Here is a 21,803-nt window from a genome sequence, read left to right as displayed (position 1 = left end):
CTAGGTAACTGCATAAAGTTAGGACAGATAAAAAGGCTTTCCTAATTTTATGTGGTGAGGTTAAACAGGCACTGGCCTGAATATCGGCCGCTACCCGATTAACTTCTGGGAAGCAGCAAGGAAGTCTTGAGACTCCCCCCCCCCCCTCTTTCCAATCCCCATCCCATCCCCTGGAATAGCCTCCCCTTTGGATCCCTCTCCCCTGGAGCAGTCCCCCTTCTGATTCCCCTTCTCCCCAGCAAAGATAGACCCCCCCAACACTATCCCAGTCATGATAGCACCCTGGTCTATATAAGATCTCTGATGGTCCAGAGGGACCAATGGAGGCAACACTGAACCCCACTCACTCCTGCTCCTAGCCGTTGTCTCATCAAAATGGTTGCCACAACCTCTCAAAGCAGCCTTGCAGTACTACTGAATACCGCAAGGTTGTCACTAAAGATTGTGGCAGCCATCTTGACTGGGAAATTTTTTACCTTTATGTATTTATTGGGTTTTATTAACTGACTTTATGAAGAGGTTCACACAAAGCGGTGTACAGAAGGTACTGTTTGACATAAAAATTTAGAATTTTGTTAACAGTATAAACAATATTAAAGTGACCAAATATAAACATAAGTACGATCAATGAGGTAAACCTGAGAGTGACACATTGAATCTAGTAATAGGACTAACATGAAACAGTATCAGAAATATAAAGATTTTAACAGCACCATGAAACAATCATATAACAGAAATATGACAAACGTAATCAAAATACAAATGACACCCTAATAGGTAGCATGGAAGAACATTCATATAACACAGATATGATACTCGAGATGGCAACACAATAAATTAAACATTTCAATAGGCACACATTAGAACAGTGCTTCTCACTTTTTTTGTTTCTTTGTACTTATCATTGTGGCCAAATAAAATTGTGTGACCCCCTGGAGGTGCACAATAATGATGCACCCATAGAGAGCCCACCTAGGTTGTGACCCGAAAGGCAGGAGTAGTATACTTCACCAGCTTTTGTCAAAGCTAATTTGCATATTTTGACAGGTGGTCATGCCCACTTCCAGTCCTGTCAGCCAATCAGAAGTGAGGACATGCCCAAGCCACATCCTCTCTTTGACCATGTCATGCCCACTCCCTGGCCCAATACCAGATGGCATTATAGCCCCACCCATACTCCACTCCATTTGTATAACCCCACCCTAGTCCCACCTTATTTACATAGCCCTGCACCAATCCCCACCCCTTTGCATAACCCTGCCCCTTTTTGGTGGTGTCACAAGAAGTGATATCATAGCCACACCCCTTTTCCAAGATGTGTCGACTACTGGAGACACACGTCACTTCCTGTTTCACATTACTCGCTGCCATCTAGGATGTGTCACGTCACAGGAAATGATGTCAAACGCCTCCTCTGACACTGCCCCCTATTATTAACTGTATAGACAGTCCAGGCATGCCTGGAGGAGCATGCACAGTTTGTTTTACCCCTGTCCTTAAATTATTTCTTTGCTTTTAATTCTGTTCACTCCCTCCTCCCCCATTTTGTTTTTCATCCCTCTGTTTTTTCACAAGAAGTGGCATCAGGCAGAAATCCGTTCACCATCCTTTTTCAGAAAAAATCAGCAGACACAAAGCTGTTTTAAGATAACTTTCACAAGAAACCATAGTGGGGTGTAGCTCATCAGGCTTTCAATACATGCTGACTTGTAAACTCCTTTTTCTGAACAGCACTGCAAAAAGGCTCGATACCAGATTCCTCTCCTCCCAAGCCCTGGTGTCAGACAGATTTTTTTTTTCCTTTCAAGAAAGAAAAAAAAGGGCATTTTTATCCGGTATAGGAACAAAACCCCAACATGATTACCTTGTAGGCTTTAAAGGGCATATAAGCAAAAGAACTAGTATGAACAGTTAGTGTTGAATTTTAAAACAGAGATCAGCAGATTGCCTGCTTTAAACTCATCTCTCAAGACAGAGTGATGTACTGTATTGTGTGAGAGAATCCACACTCCCTCCCATATCCCTCACACCCTCTCTTCCTCTCACAGCCCTCATATTTTCAAGACATCGTAACAGTTTCCTTGTCTGTGTGAGCTTGTGCCTAAAGAGCATCTTTAAGACAGCAAGCCCCTAAAGTGTGTATTTACAAAAAAAAAGCTGTGTTGAATTTTTATAATAAACCTACTATCCCTCCTCTCCCTATCGCAGTGTACTCTGCCACCCCTCCCTAATACATCTCACATCTCCTTCCCTATCACTCACCCCCTCCCTTCTGCAGCTAGACCAAAAGAAAGAAAAAAGCTAGGTTGAATCCTTCTCACCCTTCCCTATCACAGTGTGCACAGGCACCCCTCCCTAATCCTCCTTTCAGTGGGCCCATCCAGAAGAACCATACAGAGAGAAAACCGCGGAGCCATACATTTTACACTTTTTAAAATCAATACGGCACAAGTCATGCAAAACAGAGTTGCCTTTTTGCATCACTGTTCAGAAAAAGGAGTTTACAAGTCAGCATGTATTGAAAGCCTGATGAGCTAGACCCCAGTATGGTTTCTTGTGAAAGCTATCTTAAAACAGCTTTGTGTCTGCTGATTTTTTTCTGAAAAAGGAAGATGAATGGACTTCTGCCTGCCACATGTTGTGAAAAAACAAAGGGATGAAAAACAAATGGAGGAGGAAGTGAATGGAATTAAAAACTGGTTGAAGCGGCCTTGCGAGACTTCAACTCTCGGCGGCCATTTTGAATCCCCAGCCGAGACCAAGTCGAAGGATGAAGGGCAAGGCAGCGCTCCGGGCAGGAAAGAGGGGCGGGCTCTTTCCTGCCCCGAAGAGGTCACCGCTAGACCACCAGGGCAGATAAGGAAGGGGAGGGGAGACCCACGGCGCCCCTCACCCGCCCGCATGTTTGTCCAGAAATCCAGACAAATGTGCATGCGGGCAAAACCCGCAGGACGCAAAAAGAGGACATGTCCGGGGAAATCTGGACGAATGGTAACCCTACCAATGTTTAACTTCCATTTAATTTCAATATATTCCATCTTTACAACACCAGGCTTCCCAAGGCCAGATTACAACAACAGTTAAGATGAACCCATCAGGAAACAGGATATCCTCACCGTAATTTGGCCATCTGTATTGTATACAACAGTGTTGAAAAATTAGAACAAAATACAGAGTTTATAACTGCTTTTTCTACCAGCTACAATCATTTTTTTAAAGCTGTTTAAGGGGGTCTTTTTCTAAGGCGTGCTCACGTTTTTAGTGCGCACTAAATGTTAGAGGCGCCCATAGGAATACATTGGCGTCTCTAATGTTTAGTGCGTGCCTATTTTTAGCGAGTGTTAAAAACATGAGCGCAACTTATTAAAAGACCCCCTTAGTGATTTTCAATTTTTATTTCATGATATAAATATCTAGATATGGGAAGCATTCAATAAATTAAAAAGCAGTCAAATAAGTAGTAAAAAAATATATTTTTCTCCACCTTTTAAAGCACTGTCTATACAACTCGAACAGCTTTAGACTTTTTACACAAATAGGCAGTCCGTTATTTCTACTACTAATCTTTTGCTATTGTTTTGGGTGAACTAAAATGGCGGCAAGCTCCACCTACTGGCTTCAGCCTATATAATGGACTAGGCTCACTCCGTCACCTGTTTTCATCCAACCTCCTTGTTAGAGGGTGGTTTGAATTGACGCACTCCCCTGTAGCAGCTCTCTGATAGGCTCTAAGCAAGGGAGATGGGGGAGTGTGAAGCAGCTGGGAAAGGTCTAGGAAAACTGTCAAGCAACTGTCCCACTCTCATTTGAGCAAGGTAGAGTAGGTAGTAGCAGTTAGGTAAAAAATCAGCAAAGGGCAAGCTGGTGAAAGTCCCTTCAGAAGCTCAGCACAGCACACTACCGACCCCAGACAGCACTCACCCGTGCAGCATAGCGCTGAGCAGCAGTAACAGCGATAGACAGCGGCCGCAGTCTCTGGACCGTCACTCGGCAAGCACCCCACATTGTTCGAATAGCAGACAACTTGGGACAAGGCTGGCAGTAGCACTGAAGCGCTGCACTGCGCCTGCCTGCGTGCAGGACGGAGGACGGGACTCGGAGGGAGGATCATCATTACAAATGACATCAGCTGATTGGGGCGGGCTGGCTAGCAGTGCACACGCATGGATGGTGCTGCACGTTGCGTGCGTGCATAGGAGGACGACGGATGGGAGGAGTCTCGGAGAAACCCGGACAAAGCCAGCAAATTAAGAAATCCGCCAGGACTCCCCACGGTGCCCTAAAAAAGAGGACATGTCCGGGGAAATCCGGACGAATGGTAACCCTATCTTTTATCAGTATTGCCCTGCTTATAGAGTCTGGCTTTCTTGGGCAGAGGGGAGGGGGGTTTTAATTTCAATTTTTGTCTGCAGGTTTTTTGTGGTCCCCTATTTTGTATTAGATGGGGGCTGTCCATGTTCTGTATGTGCAGCTGCACCATATGCCTAGAATAGCCTTCCTGAGCTAATACGTCAAGCTCCATCTCTGGCCGTCTTCAAATCTAGACTAAAAGCCCACCTTTTTGATGCTGCTTTAAACTCCTAAACCCTATTCACTTGTACAGTACCCATGTCTGTTTTAGCATTCCCACCTTAGTAATTCCCTTATCCCTCATTTGTCTTGTTTGACTGTCCTGATTAGATTGTAAGCTCTTTCGAGCAGGGACTGTCTCTTCATGTTCAAGTGTATAGCGCCGCGTACATCTAGTAGCGCTATAGAAATGATAAGAAGTAGTAGTAGTGAAGGAATCTAGAACCCAATGTAATATTTATAGCACTGGAAGGCGATTAAGTACTATAGCGAATGCTACATACCTGTAGAAGGTATTCTCCGAGGACAGCAGGCTGATTGTTCTCACTGATGGGTGACGTCCACGGCAGCCCCTCCAATCGGAATCTTCACTAGCAAAGTCCTTTGCTAGCCCTCGCGCGCCCGCGCGCACCGCGCATGCGCGGCCGTCTTCCCGGCCGAAACCGGCTCGAGCCGGCCAGTCTCATATGTAGCAAAAGAGATACAAGGGAAGACACAACTCCAAAGGGGAGGCGGGCGGGTTTGTGAGAACAATCAGCCTGCTGTCCTCGGAGAATACCTTCTACAGGTATGTAGCATTCGCTTTCTCCGAGGACAAGCAGGCTGCTTGTTCTCACTGATGGGGTATCCCTAGCCCCCAGGCTCACTCAAAACAACAACCATGGTCAATTGGGCCTCGCAACGGCGAGGACATAACTGAGATTGACCTAAAAAATTTACCAACTAACAGAGTGCAGCCTGGAACAGAACAAACAGGGCCCTCGGGGGGTGGAGTTGGATCCTAAAGCCCAAACAGGTTCTGAAGAACTGACTGCCCGAACCGACTGTCGCATCGGGAATCCTGCTGCAGGCAGTAATGAGATGTGAATGTGTGGACAGATGACCACGTCGCAGCTTTGCAAATTTCTTCAATGGAGGCTGACTGCAAGTGGGCTACCGACGCAGCCATGGCTCTAACATTATGAGCCGTGACATGACCCTCAAGAGCCAGCCCCGCCTGGGCGTAAGTGAAGGAAATGCAATCTGCTAGCCAATTGGATATGGTGCGTTTCCCCACAGCCACTCCCCTCCTGTTGGGATCAAAAGAAACAAACAATTGGGCGGACTGTCTGTTGGGCTGTGTCTGCTCCAGATAGAAGGCCAATGCTCTCTTGCAGTCCAATGTGTGCAGCTGACGTTCAGCAGGGCAGGAATGAGGACGGGGAAAGAATGTTGGCAAGACAATTGACTGGTTCAGATGGAACTCCGACACGACCTTTGGCAAGAACTTAGGGTGAGTGCGGAGGACTACTCTGTTATGATGAAATTTTGTGTAAGGGGCCTAGGCTACCAGGGCCTGAAGCTCACTGACTCTACGAGCTGAAGTAACTGCCACCAAGAAAATGACCTTCCAGGTCAAGTACTTCAGATGGCAGGAATTCAGTGGCTCAAAAGGAGGTTTCATCAGCTGGGTGAGAACGACATTGAGATCCCATGACACTGTAGGAGGCTTGACAGGGGGCTTTGACAAAAGCAAACCTCTCATGAAGCGAACAACTAAAGGCTGTCCTGAGATCGGCTTACCTTCCACACGGTAATGGTATGCACTGATTGCACTAAGGTGAACCCTTACAGAGTTGGTCTTGAGACCAGACTCAGACAAGTGCAGAAGGTATTCAAGCAGGGTCTGTGTAGGACAAGAGCGAGGATCTAGGGCCTTGCTGTCACACCATACGGCAAACCTCCTCCATAAAAAGAAGTAACTCCTCTTAGTGGACTCTTTCCTGGAAGCAAGCAAGATGCGGGAGACACCCTCTGACAGACCCAAAGAGGCAAAGTCTACGCTCTCAACATCCAGGCCGTGAGAGCCAGGGACCGGAGGCTGGGATGCAGAAGAGCCCCTTCGTCCTGCGTGATGAGGGTCGGAAAACACTCCAGTCTCCACGGTTCTTCGGAGGATAACTCCAGAAGAAGAGGGAACCAGATCTGACGCGGCCAAAAAGGAGCAATCAGAATCATGGTGCCTCGGTCTTGCTTGAGTTTCAACAAAGTCTTCCCCACCAGAGGAATGGGAGGATAAGCATACAGCAGACCCTCCCCCCAATCCAGGAGGAAGGCATCCGATGCCAGTCTGCCGTGGGCCTGAAGCCTGGAACAGAACTGAGGGACTTTGTGGTTTGCTCGAGATGCGAAGAGATCCACCAAGGGGGTGCCCCACGCTTGGAAGATCTGGCGCACCACTCGGGAGTTGAGCGACCACTCGTGAGGTTGCATAATCCTGCTCAGTCTGTCGGCCAGACTGTTGTTTACGCCTGCCAGATATGTGGCTTGGAGCACCATGCCGTGACGGCGAGCCCAGAGCCACATGCTGACGGCTTCCTGACACAGGGGGCGAGATCCGGTGCCCCCTGCTTGTTGACGTAGTACATGGCAACCTGGTTGTCTGTCTGAATTTGGATAATTTGGTGGGACAGCCGATCTCTGAAAGCCTTCAGAGCGTTCCAGATCGCTCGCAACTCCAGGAGATTGATCTGTAGATCGCGTTCCTGGAGGGACCAGCTTCCTTGGGTGTGAAGCCCATCGACATGAGCTCCCCAGCCCAGGAGAGACGCATCCGTGGTCAGCACTTTTTGTGGCTGAGGAATTTGGAAAGGACGTCCCAGAGTCAAATTGGACCAAATCGTCCACCAATACAGGGATTTGAGAAAACTCGTGGACAGGTGGATCACGTCTTCTAGATCCCCAGCAGCCTGAAACCACTGGGAAGCTAGGGTCCATTGAGCAGATCTCATGTGAAGGCGGGCCATGGGAGTCACATGAACTGTGGAGGCCATGTGGCCCAGCAATCTCAACATCTGCCGAGCTGTGATCTGCTGGGACGCTCGCACCCGCGAGACGACGGACAACAAGTTGTTGGCCCTCGCCTCTGGGAGATAGGCACGAGCCGTCCGAGAATCCAGCAGAGCTCCTATGAATTCGAGTCTCTGCGCCGGGAGAAGATGGGACTTTGGGTAATTTATCACAAACCCCAGTAGCTCCAGGAGGCGAATAGTCACCTGCATGGACTGCAGGGCTCCTGCCTCGGACGTGTTCTTCACCAGCCAATCGTCGAGATATGGAAACACGTGCACCCCCAGCCTGCGAAGTGCTGCTGCTACTACAGCCAAGCACTTTGTGAACACCCTGGGCGCAGAGGCGAGCCCAAAGGGTAGCACACAGTACTGGAAGTGTCGTGTGCCCAGCTGAAATCGCAGATACTGTCTGTGAGCTGGCAGTATCGGGATGTGTGTGTAGGCATCCTTCAAGTCCAGAGAGCATAGCCAATCGTTTTCCTGAATCATGGGGAGTAGGGTGCCCAGGGAAAGCATCCTGAACTTTTCTTTGACCAGATATTTGTTCAGGGCCCTTAGGTCTAGGATGGGACGCATCCCCCCTGTTTTCTTTTCCACAAGGAAGTACCTGGAATAGAATCCCAGCCCTTCTTGCCCGGATGGCACGGGCTCGACCGCATTGGCGCTGAGAAGGGCGGAGAGTTCCTCTGCAAGTACCTGCTTGTGCTGGAAGCTGTAAGACTGAGCTCCCGGTGGACAATTTGGAGGTTTTGAGGCCAAATTGAGGGTGTATCCTTGCCGGACTATTTGGAGAACCCACTGATCGGAGGTTATGAGAGGCCACCTTTGGTGAAAAGCTTTCAACCTCCCTCCGACTGGCAGGTCGCCCGGCACTGACACTTGGATGTCGGCTATGCTGTGCTGGAGCAAGTCAAAAGCCCGTCCCTTGCTTTTGCTGGGGAGCCGAGGGGCCTTGCTGAGTCCCACGCTGCTGACAAGAGCGAGCGCGCTGGGGCTTAGCCTGGGCCACAGGCTGTCGAGAAGGAGGATTGTACCTACGCTTGCCAGAAGAGTAGGGACCAGTCTTCCTTCCCCCGAAAAATCTTCTACCTGTGGAGGTAGATGCTGAAGGCTGCCGGCGGGAGAACTTGTCGAATGCGGTATCCCACTGGTGGAGATGCTCTACCACCTGCTCGACCTTCTCTCCAAAAATATTGTCCGCACGGCAAGGCGAGTCCGCAATCCGCTGCTGGAGTCTATTCTCCAGGTCGGAGGCATGCAGCCATGAGAGTCTGCGCATCACCACACCTTGAGCAGCGGCCCTGGACGCAACATCAAAGGTGTCATACACCCCTCTGGCCAGGAATTTTCTGCACGCCTTCAGCTGCCTGACCACCTCCTGAAAAGGCTTGGCTTGCTCAGGGGGGAGCGCATCAACCAAGCCCGCCAACTGCCGCACATTGTTCCGCATGTGTATGCTCGTGTAGAGCTGGTAAGACTGGATTTTGGCCACGAGCATAGAAGAATGGTAGGCCTTCCTCCCAAAGGAGTCTAAGGTTCTAGAGTCTTTGCCCGGGGGCGCCGAAGCATGCTCCCTAGAACTCTTAGCCTTCTTTAGGGCCAAATCCACAACTCCAGAGTCGTGAGGCAACTGGGTGCGCATCAGCTCTGGGTCCCCATGGATCCGGTACTGGGACTCGATCTTCTTGGGAATGTGGGGATTACTTAGTGGCTTGGTCCAGTTCGCAAGCAATGTCTTTTTTAGGACATGGTGCAAGGGAACAGTGGACGCTTCCTTAGGTGGAGAAGGATAGTCCAGGAGCTCAAACATTTCAGCCCTGGGCTCGTCCTCCACAACCACCGGGAAGGGGATGGCCGTAGACATCTCCCGGACAAAGGAAGCGAAAGACAGACTCTCAGGAGGAGAAAGCTGTCTTTCAGGAGAGGGAGTGGGATCGGAAGGAAGACCCTCAGACTCCTCGTCAGAGAAATATCTGGGGTCTTCTTCCTCTTCCCACGAGGCCTCACCCTCGGTGTCAGACACAAGTTCACGGACCTGTGTCTGCAACCGTGCCCGGCTCGACTCCGTGGAGCCACGTCCACGATGGGGGCGTCGAGAGGTAGACTCCCTCGCCCGCATCGGCGAAGCTCCCTCCGCCGACGTAGTCGGGGAGCCCTCCTGGGAGGTGGCCGCAGTCGGCACCGCACGCGGTACCAACGTCGGGGACCTCACCCCGGGCAATGGGCCAGCCGGCGCCACGCTCGACGGTACCGGAGGCGCAAGCACCGCCGGTACCGGAGGGGTAGGGCGCAACAGCTCTCCCAGAATCTCTGGGAGAACGGCCCGGAGGCTCTCGTTCAGAGCGGCTGCAGAGAAAGGCATGGAGGTCGATGCAGGTGTCAACGTCAGAACCTGTTCCGGGCGTGGAGGCTGTTCCGGGCTGTCCAGAGTGGAGCGCATCGACACCTCCTGAACAGAAGGTGAGCGGTCCTCTCGGTGCCGATGCCTGCTGGGTGCCGACTCCCTCGGCGACCCAGAGCTCTCGGTGCCGACGCGGGAGGAGACCGGTGTCGATGCTTCTTCGACATCTTCCGAAGCATGTCACCGGAGCTCCCCGGCACCGACGAGGAGGACGTAGAATCCAGCCGTCGCTTCCTCGGGGCTGAGGCCGAAGGAGGTCGATCTCGGGGGGGGGGCTGTACCGCAGGAGCCCTCAGGGTAGGGGGAGACCCACCCGAAGGCTCACCGCCACCAGCAGGGGAATGGACAGCCCTCACCTGCACTCCAGACGATGCACCACCGTCCGACGACATCAGCAGACGAGGTCCCGGTACCACCGACGTCGATGCAGACGTCCGATGCCTCAGCGCCGATGCAGAGACTCGATGCCTCAATGCACCCGATACACTAGCAGCCGAGGAAGAAGGTCTGGACGCTGACGACGTCGATGCACTCGATGCCCCCGGTGCCGATGCCGACGAAGAGCTCGAGAACAAAACGTTCCACTGGGCCAATCTCGCTACCTGAGTCCGCCTTTGTAACAGGGAACACAGACTACAGTTCTGAGGACGGTGCTCGGCCCCCAGACACTGAAGACACGACGAGTGCCTATCAGTGAGTGAGATTACCCGGGCGCACTGGGTGCACTTCTTGAAGCCGCTGGAAGGCTTCGATGTCATGGGCGGAAAAATCACACCGGCGAAATCAAAATCCGAAATGACGAAAAGTGAGCACCAAAACTTTAAGGGAGAAAAATCTCGACCGTGGCCGAAAAGAGGCCTACCCCGACGACGAAAGAAAACTTACCGGGGCAAAATCTGAAAAATACGGGAAGGGGCAAACGAAACCCGAGAGGGCTTCCGGAGCACTTCCCAAACAGTTTTGAGGATTTTCCGAAGAAAAACACGTCGAAAAAAGGACGCGCGAGGTCGACTTTCCGGGGCTCGACACGGCGAAAACACAACCGAACCGAGTGCGGACGAAAGAAGACTGGCCGGCTCGAGCCGGTTTCGGGCGGGAAGACGGCCGCGCATGCGCGCGAGGGCTAGCAAAGGACTTTGCTAGTGAAGATTCAGATTGGAGGGGCTGCCGTGGACGTCACCCATCAGTGAGAACAAGCAGCCTGCTTGTCCTCAGAGAATACATTTTCAAAACACAAATCTTATTCACCGAATACTCATCAATTCTTACAAGGCTATCAAAAATATTTTTTTAAAACATTTGCACAAAACACAAAGAGAAAAAAGCCTCATACTTAACTTGTAAGTTTTATGACCACCGCGGTTGTTGCTGTGAAAGAATGTGCAGAGAGCCTATTACACATTTTTTTTTAATTCATTTTATAGCGTACTATAAATAACGCAAAAGAGGTTTTTTATGCTGATGATAAGACACTGAACTCCAATTAGCTATAATGGTATAAAATAGCTGGGGTATACTGAGGCTTTTTCCTCTTTGTGTTTTGTGCAAATATTTTATAAAATATTTTTGATAGCCTTGTAAGAATTGATGAGTATTCAGTGAATGGTAAGATTTGTGTCCTGGATATTCAATATACACAACCCACTACCCGTACTCCTCACTTCTTTTAAACACTTTATTGTGAATTTAACAAACAATATTAACAAACAATATACACTCTCACATCACTATACAGCTACCCGAACTCACTCATGCCAGCCTTTCACTGCGCCATTCAACCCAGTCACTCTACATTTGAAGTGTCTCATATCATATGCAGTATACAAGCCGAATCACTGCTAAAATTCCAGGAGTGTGCATGCGACCTGAACCAGGAGCGTGGAGTGTATGAGGAAGGGAAATGAGTTGAAAGACTGAGTGACGTATACATCCACCGGAAGCCCCTGCCAATGCTGCGCTGCACCTTGAAACATGGATTTGTGAGGTTGTCATGTGGGCTACAGAAAGATAGTAGCTGAAGATATACTGCTAAGGAGATTATTTCTGGTTGAGAGAGACAGGAAAACTGTCTGCATGGGACTGTAGTACATGTGCAAGACATAAAGACATACCAGTATGAACATTGGTTCAGGTCGCATGCACACTCCTGGAATTTTAGCAGTGATTCGGATTGTATACTGCATATGACACACTTCAAATGTAGAGTGACTGGGTTGAATGGTGCAGTGAAAGGCTGGCATGAGTGAGTTCGGGTGGCTGTATAGTGATATGAGAGTGTATATTGTTTGTTAAATTCACAATAAAGTGTTTAAAAGAAGTGAGGAGTACGGGTAGTGGGTTGTGTATACGGGATTGTACTTCCGGTTAATGTATTGAATCCCCAGAGTCTATTATATATACTGGATATTCAATGCCAAGCTGTTTCCGGTGACTGGCACTAAACATCCAGTAGGGCCCCAAAGCAGTGAAAAACAAGTAAGGTCATAAACAACACAGTTTATACCAAATTGTTTAACCACCCTTAGGTTTTGCCTTTGGGCTTAACACGCAAATACCATCTGCATATAAGGTCTAGATAAACAAATTTAAACAATCTATGTTGAAGACATATGCCCTATATATGTAATACTTGGTAGCAATAATGAAACAGTGATAGAATATTCACATAGCAGGCAGCCAACACATTTCTGAAAATAATTTATTTTGTATGAACATAAATGTAATTCAGCTCTAACTGTTCTACTGCTGCTTTCTCTTAGCCATTATTATTCCAGGGACTCATCTATATACCAATTTTACCCCCCCCCCCCCCCCCCCCCCCGCCGACATACTTGAAAAAGAAATATATACTACAGAACTGGAAAATGTTGGCACATTTAGACTGAATCTGGACTTCTACATGAAGGTAGTTCTGCCCTCATTATTCAATATCTCTCTTATAAATAGTAATAAACAATATTAAGTGCATTTTTATAATATACCACTGCATTCCACAAAACAAAAGGAGGAAGTTCTCACAAACCATCTTTCTCGTATGATCTAGGCACATGAAAAAAATTTTTAAATGCTCCCACGTTTCAACCTAATTCATATTTAATATAGGATATAAATGTCATAAGTAAAATACATAAATAGATAGATAGAAACTATGAATGTTGATCACCTGATTCTCATAACATGATGTCTGTTTTAGTGCCCCTTTACCAGGAGAAAAAAGTCTCTGCACAAACACAATGCGTGCTAGGGTGTCTCTATAACCAGCCCCTCCAAATGACACAATGATTACAATTTATAGCAAATTACTACTCTTATCTATGAGAAGTTATTCAATTATTATACTTCCTCTGTGTATATCCGTATGCTGCACAAGCCGGCATGTTTGAAAATATAAGTGGGATCAAATAAGAATGGTACTAAGAAGAAAGAGAACGCGGATTAAGTAGCTCATAGGTTTGTTTACTTTGTTTTGAGGGTATGGGGAATCGATATGACAGCTGTGCAGGGGAGCGGAAAGAGAGATTAACCTCTGTGGCTTCAGCTTATTGACATCATGCTCCTGTTCTCAATCAAGCTTCCTTGGGCAAGCACTAAGCCACTCGGGCAGCGCTGAAGACAGCTGCTTCTGGATCTCCTGGTCCATTTCGCTGCTTCGTCCCACTCACAGGAAGTTGAAAAGGCGGGATTAAGTAGTGAAAGGACCGGGGCAGCCGGCAGCAGCTGCCTTCAGTGGATCTGCCCTCTAGTGTGAACTTCTTTAATGGGTTTGGAGATATGTTTGTTGGAAGAAGCAACTAACTATGTAAATATACACACAAGGACTAACATCGGCTGTGCTTACAGCAGGGCTTGCTTACAACACATACATTTTTTATGTCTCCACGTGCAATTTTTTCCTTAAGTTAGTCAGGCTTATCAAACTCATACTGGGACAGACTGAAGGTCCATCAAGCCCAGTATCCTGTTTCCAACAGTGGCCAATCCAGGTTACAAGTGCCTGGCAAGATCGCAGAACAGTAAGATAGATTTTATGCTGTTTATCCTAGAAATAAACAGTGGATTTTCCTCAAGTCCATCTTAATAATAGCTTATGGACTTTTCTTTTAGGAAGTTATGCAAACCTGTTTTTAAACCCTGCTAAGCTAACTTCTTTTACACATTCTTTGGCAACGAATTCCAGAGATTAATTACATGTTGAGTGAAGAAATATTTTCTCCGATTTATTTTAAAGTTACTACTTAACAGCTTCATTGCGTGCCCCCTAGTTCTATATTTTTGGAAAGAGTAAACAAGTGATTCATGTCCACCCATTCCATTCCACTTACAATTTTATAGACCTATATCATATCTCTCCTTAGCTGTCTCTTCTACAAGCTGAAGAGCCCTAGTCACTTTAGCCTTTCCTCATAGAGAAGTCGTCCCACCCCTTTTATCTTTTTCATCACCCTTCTCTGTACTTATAATTCCACTTTTTGAATTGTGGTGGCCTGATTTGTACACAGTATTTGAGGTGCGATTGCACCATGGTGCAATACAAAGGCGTTATAAGATTCTCATTTTTGCTTTCCATTTCTTTCCTAATAATACCTAACATTCTATTTACTTTCATAGCCACCTCTGCATACTGAGCAGAGGGTTTCAAAGTATCATCAATGATGACACCTAGATAATTTTTCTGGTCGGTGACTCCTAATGTGGAACCTGAAGAAATGATAGCACGGTTACAGTTCAAGGGATGATGTTTAAAGGTGAAGGCCGACCAAACTAACAGACATCACTGTAGCTAGAATGGTATGTGAATAGGAGTTCAGGGAACAGAACATGAGATAATAGAAATGTAGAAGGGAGCTTTTGGCTGTACAATATAAGAGAGAAAGATGATGAGTGAAAGAATGAAGTAATGTTTTATGAAAAGGCTTTCTATGGAAACAGTATATAAGCAGCAGCCTGATTAGTAAATGTTTGAGACAGTCTCAGCCAATACTTTTGTATAAGCAGAACTGTACTCCTATGAGAAAATCTTTAATTCTGTATACTCTGTTGGTAAGTTAATAAACTGCTTTTCTCATACACGTGGCCTGGTCTTTTATCATTCTAATCTTTTATATGTATGATTGTTGGGATGGTGGTAAAAAAAACCCCTAAATCTCTTATTTACAAACCTTGCATCAAGTATCTATAGTCAGTGCCGTAGCGAGGGTGCCTGACACCCGGGGCGGGTCGCCGCTGCACAGCCCCCCCCCCCGGGTGCAGGGCACGGCGCCCCCCCTCCGGAGTGCCCCCCCTGAAACGCACCCTACCTTTCAGCGGGGGGCAGGCGGGAGGGCCGATCCGCCCCCAGTGCACGTCACTGGGAGCTGCATCGGCTCTGCTGCTTCCCTGCTTTCTCTGCCCTGGAACAGGAAGTAACCTGTTCCGGGGCAGAAAGAGCAGGGAACCAGCGAGCCAACACCCCCCCCCCCCCCCAGCGCGTGCACCCGGGGCGGACCGCCCCACCGCCCCCCCCTTCCTACGCCACTGTCTATAGTTTGGGCTCCTCTTTCCCACATGCATCACTTTGCACTTGCTCACATTAAATGTCATCTGCCATTTGGATGCCCAGTCTCCCAAGGTCCTCTTGCAATTTTTCACAATCCTCTTGTGATTTAACAACTTTGAATAACTTTGTGTCATCAGCAAATTTAATTACCTCACTAGTTTTTCCCTTCTCTAGATCATTTATAAATATGTTCAAAAGCAGCATGTTATGATTCTGCCGGTTTGGCTGAGGGGGAGGGGGACGTCTCTTCTGATTGGCTGCCAGGGGTTGTGCTGACGTCAGGGGATAGTACTTTAGCCTGCAGCTGAAGAGTTTCTCTGCTTTTGCGTTACTTACTTGGTGGTAACAGGAAAGCCTGATAGGTTTCTCTCAGAACGTGCTCTAGGTTCTGACAGGGATCTGTGTTGTATTAGAGTATTCTTTTCCTTCCCTCTGGGTTAGCTGCTGCTGCTGTGTGTGTGTGCGTAGCTCTGTAATCAGGGTCAGCTGCTCGTTTGTTTAGTGGGGGCTGGGCATTGCTCAGCCTCTGGGGCTCTGGGCTGAGTGAGAGCATTCTCCTTTGTTTGTTTGTTTTAAGGATTTCTCTTCCCAGTGTCCTGGCCTGCTGGCTCAGTGAGTTTAACCCTTTTTGTACTGTGTGTATTGTATTCCTGCCTCTGCCAGTGTGTTTGTTGGATGGGCCCCACTCCCTCTCGGGAGGGGAAGCGTTCTCTCTGATTGTTTGTTGATTTATGGCACTCTCTCTCTGCTGGCTCTACAAGCTTAACCCTTTGTGTTCCGTGTGCCTCTGTCTACAGTGGGTTTGAGGCAAAGGCTTTCTGCCTTCCTTTTGTGTCTGGTTCCTCTGGCTTCTGCCTGGGGCTCCTACCCTGGTGGGGGGTTGCTGTGTTAGTTCCCCTGTCCTGCGCTAGTCCCCTGCATGGGCGTGGCCCGCTCTGGTCCTTTGTTTCCCCCTCTGCCCTATTGCTGGAGTTCAGCGCGTGTCTGGCATTTTGGGGCCCTCTGGGTTCTTTCACCCCTCCCTGTGTGTGATTGGGTTCCAGTTCAGCCGTGAGGCTCGCACGAGTGGCTCTGTGTGCGTGGGTTCCGGTTCGGCTGCGAGGCCCGCCTGTATGCTTATTTCCCTTCTTCCTGAGGGACTGTGGGGAGGGGTAGCTTAGAGGGTATTGTGTAGCTGGGGTGTGCTGTGGTGGGTCAGTCTCCCCTTGGCCTGGGTCGGCGCCCTGCTGGCCTCGGCCAGGGGCCAGGGCCAGGGCCCAAGGGCTCACGACCAACCCAATGGATTACACAGCAGTCCCAGCACAGACCTCTGCGGAACCCCACCTACCCCATAACTCTCTAATTTCCACAGGAGTCTTTCGTGAGGTACTTTGTCAAATGCCTTTTGAAAATCCAGATAGACAATATCAACCGGCTCACCTTTATCCACGTTTGTTTACCCCTTCAAAGAAATGTAGTAGATTGGTAAGGCTTCCTATGTCTATTAGCTGTGTTTTATACTAATACTATAGTAACTGTAATAAATAAATAAATAAAGCTCCCTTAATAGCCTATGGAACTGTAACAGAGACTTTATATGCTAAGAAAAACTATTCCGTAACCCCCTTTGCTATGTGAGCAGCGTAACTCGAAAATAAGATCCCTGAGGCTACCTACTTAATTCTAAGTCTATCTTTTCCCAAGTTTAAAAACAATTTCCCAGCAAATTCTTACCAATGAAGATCTTTCCTTCTCTGGAGCTGTTCTCACAGCATCTCTTCTGGATTGAATATAACTTAACCCTGCTCTGCCCTACTTATGCATGTGTGTGCTTTCTTTGTGATTCACACTGCAATCAGGGCCTTTTGAACTTTTTTCTTTAATCAGTCACTGTGGTTTGATTGACAGATAGCTGAACAAAGTGCTAATCCTGGTGCCTTAAAGGAAAACTCTTGCAAAAGTTCTCTGAAGTTAAATGGGACCTGATATACCGCTTTTCTGAGGTTTTTGCAACTACATTCAAAGCGGTTTATATATATTTGGGTACTTATTTTGTACCAGGGGCAATGGAGGGTTAAGGGCCAGATGCACTAAACTTAATGAGCAAGTAGTAAACTCTGGCATGCACTAAAGACTTTTTTCCGATGACGGTAGCAGCTAACGAAAACGGAATGCAGATGAGCAAATTGTGTAGAAACCAGTGGCGTAGCTACGTGGGGCCTGAGGGGGCCGGGGCCCCCGCAGATTCACCCCAGGACCCCCCTCCCGGCGAACCCGCCCCGCCGCCGCCTACCTTTACTTTTGCTGGCAGGGGATCCTACTCCCCGCCAGCCGACGTCTTCTCAGTCCTTCCTGCTCTTCAATTTGTTTGCTGACGTCCTGCACGTAATTGTACGTGCAGGACGTCAGACTCAGAGAACAGTTCTGTTCTCTGAGTCTGACGTCCTGCACGTACAACGTGCAGGACGTCAGCAAACAAATTGAAGAGCAGGAAGCGACTGAGAAGAAGACGTCGGCTGGCGGGGAGTGGGATCCCTCGCCAGCAAAATTAAAGGTAGGCTGCGGCGGCGGCGGGTTTGTGGTGGGAGGGGGGGGCGGCAATGTCGGCGGTGGGGGGGGGCGCCGGGGGGAGGGCTAAAATGTGCCCCCTCCCCCCTGGCTCTGGACCCCTCCAAAACGGAAGGCTGGCTACGCCCCTGGTAGAAACCCTATTGTAATGAGATGCACTAACCTTTTCCGATTGCCTTAACGCTGGAAAATCTAACGAGAGGTCTGTACCTCTCGTTAAACTGCTACAAAAGTATAAAAACAAAAAATCGGGGAAAAAAAGTCAAGTGCTCATCAATGCAATAATAAAAACGTCTATTTTAGCCGTCATTCCCCCCCCCCCCGAAGACGCCGCGCTGCTCACCCCCTCCGATGCGCCTCGATCCAGAGGACAGTGCAGTTGAGGATGCCCATCCAAAAAAACGCCCATTTTGGCCGCCTTCCCCCCCCCCCCCCCCCCTGCAATAATAAAAACGTCTTTTTTGGCAGTGCTTCACTCAGCTGAGACACCTGGAAGTCTCTGAGCCAATCACAGCGCGCGTTGTGATTGGCTCAGGGACTTCCAAGTCTCTCAGCTTAGTGAAGCACTGCCAAAAAAGACGTTTTTATTATTGCAGGGGGGGAAGGCGGCCAAAATGGACGTTTTTTGGATGGGCACCCATTTTGGCCGTCATTCCCCACGCAATAATAAAAACGTCTTTTTTGGCAGTGCTTCACTCAGCTGAGAGACATGGAAGTCCATGAGCCAATCACAATGCGTTTAGCAGAGCTAAACGTGCTGTGATTGGCTCAGAGACTTCCAGGTCATTCAGCTGAGTGAAGCACTGCCAAAAAAAGACGTTTTTATTATTGCGGGGGGGGGGGGGGGGGGGATGACGGCCAAAATGGATGTTTTTTTTTAATGGGGGGAGGCCGGGGCTGCGGGAAGTTGTCATTTCAATGCAGGGGGGAGGGGAAGCGGCGGCGATCTCGGGGGGGGGGGGGCGGCCATCTCGGTCGTCCTTGGCATGCGCAGAGCAGCCAGCATAACGCTTGGCTGCTCTGTGCATGCTCGACCGGCCGACTGTTTAACGACGGAATAGAGAATGCAAGTGAGCTACAATGAGCAGCTCATTTGCATTCCTATTCCTTGATGCATGCCCGTTCCTTACCGATTCGCTAAGGGAATCGGTAAGGAAAGGGCTTTAACGAGTCTTTAGTGCATCTTGCCCTAAGTGACTTGCCCAGAGTCACAAGGAGCTGCAGTGGGAATCGAACACAGTTCCCCAGGATCAAAGTCCACTGCACTAACCACTAGGTTTCTCTAGCAAAGAATTTTAACTAGATATTCACGTTTGGGCCTACCTTTCTTTCTGTTTGTATTTACAAAGATTTCTTTAAAATGACTAAACTTACAAGTCTAAACTGAGGCTTCCTGTGCCTATTAGCTGTGTTTTATACTGATACTATAGTAACTGTAAAAAGCACCACCCTTAAATGCTAGCCTATGGAACTGTAACAGAGATTTTATATGCTAAGAAAAATATCCATTAAACTTCTTTGCTAAGTGAGCAGAGTAACTAAAAAATAAGGTCCCTGAGGTTACCTATTTAATTCTAAGTCTATTTTTCCCAAGTTTAAAAACAATTTCCCAGCAAATTCTTACCAATGAAGATCGCTCCTTCTCTGGAACTGTTCTCACAGCACCTCGTCAGGATTGAGACAATACACATTTCCCAAAGCTAACATATTCCAGTTAATAAATTCAAAATAAAACACTTGTCTGAATATTCAGTTTTTCCATCCTGTTGGTCCCAGGTTCTCTTTTCTGCTTGTCTTCTGATAATTCTTTTTCCAGTGTCTTTGTCCATTTCTCCTTTCTCTCTGCTCCTGTCTTGTTCCACTCTCTCACTACACCTCTGCCATACTGATCTTTCCCTTTTAGCAGTTTTCTCACTTTTTCCTTGCCTCTGTCAACTTAACTTTCACCCTATTTTGTATCCTTCTTTTTACTTTTCACCTACCTATCAACTCCTTCTCTCATCCCTAGCTCTCCCATTTTCCATCTCACTACTTCCCCACTCTCCTATTCCCTTCCATCTTTCATCTACTCCCTATTGCCACATTTTTACCCTCTGTACTCGTTATCCTTCTGTCACTCATCTCCTTGCAACAACCTCTTAGTTTCTCCCACATAGTTCCCATTCCCAGCATCTCCCCTCCCTCCACTTTTGTAAACCATCATCTCCCTTGCTCTCTGCCCCCAGCCCTTGTAAGTTTGGCATCTCCCTGTCCATTCCCCTCTACCTCCCAGCACCTTTCTGTCCCATCTCTCTCCTTTCCTCCATTCATTGTCTAGCGTCTCTCTTTCTATCCCCCCCCCCCCCAATGGTCCAGCATCTCTCTTCTCTTTCCTGCTGTTCTTCTCTCCCCATGATCCAGCATCTCTCCATCTCTCTTCCCACCCTCCTACTCCCCACAATTCAGCGTCTACCCTTCTCTCTCAACCCTCCCTAGTCTACATTAAAATGTGTCTTTCTTTACAGGGGGCACTGGGGTAGGTTGGGAAGAAAATGTTAAAATTTTGATGATGTGGTTATTGCCTGCTATTGTTCAGATTATGTCTATTTCTTTTAATGCACTGTATACGGAGCTTGTTTGATACTTACTTTGTTGAATCAGCAATAAAAAATTGTTGAAACATACAGGGGTTGCTGGCAGAGAAAGCAATTATTACACCCTGTCTGTGCCAGCCCTGGAGCTCTGCTGTGTTCCACCCACGCAGAAACAAGAAGCTGCATTAGAAGGGGCAGGATGTAGCACAAGTAAGGTTCAAGGGCCAGCCACAGGCAATATATCAGAATCACAAACACTAGTCATGACCCCTTCTAAAGAAAGGCATGTTTTAAGGTAGACCAGGGAGAAGAAAGGGAAGGGAGTGAGATGTCATACTGGGAGGGGGGAGAAGAGAAAAGATACTGGACCACAGAAGCCCCTATATTTGTGGGGCCCAGGGCAGCTGCCTTGTTTGCTCCCCCTCAAGTCAGCCCTGGCAGAAAGTGCCATGTATGGCCAAAACCAGAGCTGTAGCCCCAACCCCTGCCTCACCAGCTTACATGTGCTGGGCCAAGTAAGAGAGGTTGGGGGTAAAGGAAAAACAGGGGTGAGGAGAGCAGAAGAGGAATGGGGCTCAGGGACTGGGGGAGACAGAACCAAAAATAGATGGGGACTTGTAGAGGAAGAGAAGACAAGATGGATGGGACTCAGAAAATGGGGGTGGGCAGAGCAGAAGATGGACAGGAGTTATATACTGGGAGAGATAGAGGAGAAGATGGATGGGGTTTGGAGAATGGAGGAGCAGAAGAAGAAGAATGGGACAGAAACTGGTTACTGAGTGGGAGAACAGTGGGAGGGGGAGACATAGCAGGCGACTGGGTATGGGAGAGAGTGAGTGGGAATTTATAGGGGACAGTAAGAACCTGGCAATTAGTATGTATTTGGGGGAGGGTGTGGATTTTGAGCAAGGGTGTGACAGGGGGATGAGAGAAAAGGGATGAAACAGTCAGAAGAGGTTAAGGCATAGAATGAATGACTTAGTGAACTGGAAAGAAGATGAAAGGCAGTGAAAATTGGATGAATTTCTTCCTAAAGGTGGTCAAAGCTGTAGTCTGTGCCTGTGCTGCTGCCTGATAGAATTGGGCTGTGTCATCATCATCGTCATCATAAGGAAGAAGGAAAAAGAGACCTATCATTATGTAAAATGCCTTTTTTGGCTTGGTTACTGGAGGTAAGCAGATAGTGGAGAATTTAGGGAGTCAAAGAGTAAAGAACAGAGAAGGGGTCAGTGGAGCACAGAGAGGTGAGGTTGTGTCTTAGAATGATAAGAAAGAAGAAGTATGGGGCAAAGGGGGAAAATAGGGACTGGTGGGGCAGAAAGGGGTGGTGCTACAAAGGAAAGAAT

General features: G+C 48.2%; 1 protein-coding gene across 1 annotated transcript in view; it reads right to left on the bottom strand.

Moving 5' to 3' along the window:
• Positions 1-21,803, bottom strand: part of LCA5L (lebercilin LCA5 like) — a 213,743-nt gene that overhangs the window by 1,532 nt on the left and 190,408 nt on the right. The window lies entirely within an intron of this gene.

This window comes from Microcaecilia unicolor, chromosome 5, assembly GCF_901765095.1.
Source record: "Microcaecilia unicolor chromosome 5, aMicUni1.1, whole genome shotgun sequence".
Classification (NCBI taxonomy): Eukaryota; Metazoa; Chordata; class Amphibia; order Gymnophiona; family Siphonopidae; genus Microcaecilia; species Microcaecilia unicolor.
This window is presented reverse-complemented; position numbering and strand designations above follow the sequence as displayed.